Source organism: Gossypium raimondii, chromosome 10 (genome assembly GCF_025698545.1).
Source record: "Gossypium raimondii isolate GPD5lz chromosome 10, ASM2569854v1, whole genome shotgun sequence".
NCBI lineage: Eukaryota > Viridiplantae > Streptophyta > Magnoliopsida > Malvales > Malvaceae > Gossypium > Gossypium raimondii.
In genome coordinates, this window is record NC_068574.1 from 29,234,353 (window position 1) to 29,240,508 (window position 6,156).

Genomic DNA, 6,156 nt, shown 5'->3' on the forward strand with positions numbered 1-6,156 from the left:
TGAACGGTTTTTGAAATGGATAGAATGCCAATTTGTATATGTACTTATAATAAGTATTGATAATTATTTTATAAAGATCGATACTTCTTCAAGGTATCGATAAAACGATTTTGATTCAATATTTCCAAATTTGGTAGAATGCAAAAATGGTATTGATATTGATTTTAGTATCGATACCTATCATAAAAATATTGATACTTATTTCTTTGGTATCGATACCTAGTCCAAGGTTTTGAAAATTTACAGATTGGTCCTTATTCATGCTCGAATATATTAATCTATGGTTAGAAATTCGATTGAATACCTGAAATGTTTATGATTTCTGTTATACTTGTCTTGAAAATGAATTGACAATTTAAATTTGAATAATTATTGCAAATTGCATGTAATTGCTCTGGTAACTGGGGTAACATCCTAAGACTCAAGTTCAACAATCGGATCAAGCAAGGAGTGTTACAATGGTTAAATACATATATGTGTATTTGAGTGGGAGAGAGAAAGTAAAAGGACACTTCAATCATCTTTTTCTTCCTTCAAAGTTGAAACTAATAAAAGAAGATAGGTTTGGTTTTCTCCACAGTTGGGCATAAATTAAGAGGTAAGCAAGCAAGCTTGTTTTCGAATATTTTTCATAGATGTTCAATATATTAAGCTTAGTTCAACCAACCCATTAGTTAAAATTTGAGATTATTAAAGTTAGATTAAATTACCATTAATGAGAACTTAGAGAAATTAAGTTGGAAATCCTGAAGATTAGTTGTTGGAATTGGAATATATATTATACATATTAGAAGTGAAATGGGTGAGGTTGTGACTAAGTTAAAAGTTTGGTGTTTGTAAAGGAAGCCATGATGATTTTATTAGGGATTGTTGGATGCAAATGTTATAGATTGCTAGTTTGAGGTCTTTGGAGAATAAATATGAAGTCAAGTTTTGATTTGATCGGCTAAATAACGAGATACAAGCATTTTAGATATTAAGGCTAAAAAGCGACTTAGTTGTAAAGAATGCAATTTTACTTGGTTGTTGGTTATACCTTTATTGAATGTAGACTAATACTACTTTTTAAATGGATTATCATACGTAGTTAACGACAAGATCAAAGCGTAGTGAGACAAATTCATTCTTTTAATTGTTATTAAGTTCTTGGATTTAATATAAAATATGAATATCAAGAATGTTTCCACTCATGTTGGGATTGAATGTCAAGTATTAGTTTAAATGCTACAAGATAATCTCAAGCATGATTTATGTCAAGGTAAGTACCTATGCCTTATACCTTGTTGGAATCAAAACTGATTGTTAAGTTGCTTCACTTGACTATAACGAATGATACGTGTTGCTATCTAATATAACAAATAAGTAAAATAGGTATATATAAATATATATGCAAGTACATTTGAATGAGATTGATAAGAAATTTGACCTGAACTATAGAATATTAGTGGTAGTATTTAAAATTGATATAACTTATAATGTTATCATTATAAATATTAAGATGAATGGATTCTATGCCATGAAATAGTTACGATGTTATCTAAGTAGATGCTGAGAGAGTTAAGATAGTAGATTATCTCTTTGAACAAAACCCTGCAAACTTAGAGAAATCGAATTACGTAAACATATCATTGTGTTCTTTTTTATTCTTCATCGGTGCTTGAAGTAATTACCCCTACTGGTATCACTGCTTCTGCAGTGCTAAATTTTATTTGCATAGCTCTAACTTCTTTCAGGGGGTAATTGAGAAATTAAGCTGATCTCTACATCCAATAATGGATACGAAGATAAGCTGGCAAAATTCGGAGTAGATAGATCAGTTTATTCCCTTTATATTCTACCATGGTCTGTTTCATTTTTTTTTCTTTTATTTGAATGTCGGTGAATGTCGGTTTTTTTTTTTTTTGTCACTGGTGCTATTATCTTGGATATTTGTATGGTGTTTTTAGACTTGGAGGATGTTATAATTTGTCCATGATTAAAGATGAATAAAGCTTTTACTTAAGAAAAGGTTCAATTAAACTCAAAACACTCAATTTAGATTTAATTTGAGTCCTAAAATTAAGGAACCCCATAATCAATTTTTAATTTGATATATAAAATCTCATTAAAGTAATATGGGATCCAATAATCGAATTTTAATTTGATATATAAAATTTCATTAAAGATCATATTAAGGTTAACTTTAGAAATGCAATTGTTTAACTTAATATTGAAAATAAAAATAAATATTAATGTTAGATCAAGTTTAAAATCACCTGAAAACTTAAATTTTAAGTTTTAAATTAGGATGATTTTGAAAAATTAAATGTATATAGAATATATATGTTTAATCATGAAGTGAGATGTAGTGATTGTTTATCTTATTTTTAATCATAAAATTAGAGATTTGATATTCAATTATGAGAATCAACCGTTTATATATTTAGACAACACCCACGATTTGAAGCAAAATTTAAGTAATGTTTAGTATAGTTTTCAAATTTTGCATGAAGAAAAAAGAAATTCTTAAAACCCTAAATCAGCTTGTTGGACACTGTATACTAAAAATGGTACTAATCTGCTATTACAAGTTGTAAGTTACCGCATTTTCTTTTACACTTTTCCCAAGGCGTGATCCAATGGCCGCATGTTTTTGCTTTTATGGGATTTAGTTCCAACCATAGATATATTTGCTTTTGCGGGATTTTAATTAATAATACATGATTGTTTTTAGTTTTATTTTTAAATTTTAAAACTGTTATTAATATATTTTATAAGTTCATAATATATGTGAATCAGAGAATTTTATATAGTTAAAAGAATAAATTATTTTATATATTTATGTAATTTCTGAACAAGGCCTACGTGTATTATTTTACATTAGAGGTGACTAGGTTTGAGCTAAAATTGCAATAATTAAAAGTAATATGGAAATATTTTTATAAGAAATCATTTTTTATTTTTACGATATCAATTAATAATATATGATGGTTTTAGTTTTCTTTAATTATAAAACTTTATTATTAATATATTAAATAATTATTAATTATAATTATATAACATACGTGAATAGAGAACTTTATATATTCAAAGAATAGACTATTTTATATATTTATGTTATTTTTAAACAATGCCTACCTGTATTATTTTACATTAGAGGTGACTGGGTTTGGGCTAAGATTGCAATAATTAAAAGCAATATTGTATAAAAGTAATGAGATGTAGCATTTTTTTAATTTCCAATTTAGCCTATGAATAAAAATGGTAAAGATTAAAGATTAAATTTATTATTATATAAAATATCAAAATAGATATCTAAGGCATAATTTTAATGAGAAAATTATTTTACTCTTTTACTTAATATACAGAATTTAATTTATTTATTTTTATCAATAAAAAACAAAAATTTTACCATTTTTGTGTACAAATTTGGTTTGAAAGGGACATATGCTTGCTGGGAATGGGCAAAAACATGAAACCAATTGTATTAGTGGGAATAAAGAGAGTCAGTCATCATCATCTATATTATCATCAAAGTTTTACAAGGTTATTTGTAGGCTAGTTCAAATATAACAAGGATTTCACATAGTGTGATGACCAAATCATATATTATGACTTTCCGGTTTCAGATTTCTTGGGCCTAGTGTTTTGACACGACCTGTGATAAAAAAAAGGAAAGAAAAAAGAATGCCAAATGTCCCCATTTTTAAGTGGAATAATTTTCTCAAAGCTTTAAAAAAGCAAAAGGGAATTAAGGAAGGAATCCACCCCCACAAGACAGCTACCCCCATCCAATACCCATTGCCATTCCACAAACAATTTTCCTTTTCAAAGGAGATCTTAGCTTTATAATTTGTATTTGCAGCATTTTTATGTCTGCATGAAAGAAAGATTCTTATAACAATCACACAAATTAATACAGTTTAATTCACTTGGGAAACAAAGGGCCTTGTTCTTGAAAAATCACATCACTTTCTTTTTTATAGGATAATGTCTCTGAAAACTATATATTGTTTATATTACGAGACTCTTCATTATTTATGTCTCGTTATGACATAAATATAAATATGATGTTCCAAAAATATAGAAAAATCTTTGAGAATATTAAACACACAATATGTCGGATGATTCTTACTGAAGGATATATGGGAAATCACATTTCTGCACCTAATGGTACATAAATCAGCACTGAAGGATATCTCTCTAGGAGTGAAGAACTTCATAAAACCAAACAAACATAGTATGACATATTTTTTATGCCTTTGGAAGAATGGCTTACACAGTACACACACAAATATAGTATATATTCCTTCAATATCTGCATGCATGTAACTAACAGTCCGGGCACATCAAGAGAAAGTGAAAACTGAGGAAAAAAATATTCAGAGTTGCTGCCATTAGTCTTTATATACATCAATCTTGCACAATAAAAGAAAAGAGAGATTTGAAAATGAAGACAAGGGAACCCTGTAATGGTGGATGCTGCTATTGCTTACTTGTTGGATTCAGGATTGGGCCCACTAGGCACTTCATGAACATCTGCTTCAAACCGTCCATCTGTAGCACCATTTTTTCCGGGGCTTTGAGCTGCTGGGATCGACGTGGAAGAAGTCGAGAATGGGTGCAAATTTCTCGTAGTAGAGGAAGAGGAATAGATGGGACGAGCAAAGAGAGGAGAAATGAGGAGGAGGAGAACGAAAAGCCGTAGTAGGGCATATGATTGTGAAGACAATATTATGGAAGTTGAGTTTTCAGAGATTGATTTGTGAGGCATCGCCATGAAATGAAATTGTAGTGAGAAATTGGAAACCACCCTGACCCCCCAGTAGTAACCCAGAAGGGATCAATATCCATGAACCAGTCGGACCACAACCAAGTCTGGGTTTTTTTTTCCGTAAAAGAAGAAAAAAAACAAGAAGTTATGATGGAATTAACGGTGGAGTTTGTGAAAGTTGAAAAATAAAGTTTTGATGCATTCCATGAACTTATGTTAACGAGGTTTTCAAGTTAAAGTTATATGGCCTGTTTGTGAAATACCTTTAATGCCCAACCCCTCCTATAACAGTTTTCTTAAAAGCTCTTAGCGGATTCCATATTCCTCATTTTTAAAAGCTTAAATGATATATATTTTATATACGACATGTTTTTTTTTTTATCTCGTAGTTGACAAAGGATATATGTTTTGATATTTGAAGATAATGGTGTTAACTCTTTTGTATTTAATTTGACTTTAGATTTGATTTGATGAAATTTCATAATTAGCTTATAATATTAGCAATTAATTTTCATCAAATCAATCCTAAGATCCAAATTAAACCACATTCTTATTGTATTTGACAAATTAAACGTAAAATTAAACAAATTCATAATTAGCATTGAATTTATTTTATTAAAATTCATGAAAAATTCAAACATGGTAATATTAGCAATTAAGTTTCATCAAATCAACCCTAAAACCCGAATTAAACATTAAAATGTTAACACCATTACTTTTGGCTACCAAAATGTACAACTTTTGCCAAATACAAATACCAAATTGGACCAAAAAATAATACAGGTAGGTATGTAAACTGTTGGGTGCATTGTGGTAACATAATCCATCATTTTATTGTCTTGATGGCGAGTTAGAGTGTTGGCGCATACTAGCGTTAAAGCACATGCCCATTGGCGGTACCTAAGGAATTGATCACAGGATGTTTCCAAGAGAAGAAAGATTATGCCCAAGAAAGTGCGCGCCCCCATAGTTTTGTTTGAGCACTAAGAGCTTGTCAAGTGTATGAGGAAGTTGTATGAGACTTAACTGTCTTTAAGATCACACCGAACGTGAGTCGCCACCAAGATATGGTACACTCGATTTGCATGAGTACTGACCAATTGAATTTTGTATTAGGTTTAGTTAGGAGTTGTTGAGATTTGCAACAACAGAAGCTGAGATCAGAGTAAAGAGTAGAGTAGCAAGATGTGTAAAAGATTGTTTGTACATTAAAACAAGTCAACTTAACAAATCATCACAAGCAGCATGACAAGCCATTTCTCAACAGGAGCCAATTAGATTGATTTGACCCTCCCATGACTGGTTGGAACGACAAAAATGTGCAGGTATACACAATCGCAACAAGTAATAAAGTGACAAGTAAATGCCAAGTTATCGTACCCACAGGGACTGTGAAAAGAATT

The 6,156-nt window shown here is 29.9% G+C and overlaps 1 long non-coding RNA gene across 1 annotated transcript; it reads right to left on the reverse strand.

The window, feature by feature from the left end:
• Positions 1-4,083: 4,083 nt before the first annotated feature.
• On the reverse strand, positions 4,084-4,970 carry LOC128034070 (uncharacterized). Its single transcript, XR_008190134.1, has 2 exons — positions 4,476-4,970; positions 4,084-4,345 (listed from the first exon to the last, which is right to left on the reverse strand). It is a non-coding gene; the product is annotated as an uncharacterized LOC128034070 (long non-coding RNA).
• Positions 4,971-6,156: the final 1,186 nt, after the last annotated feature.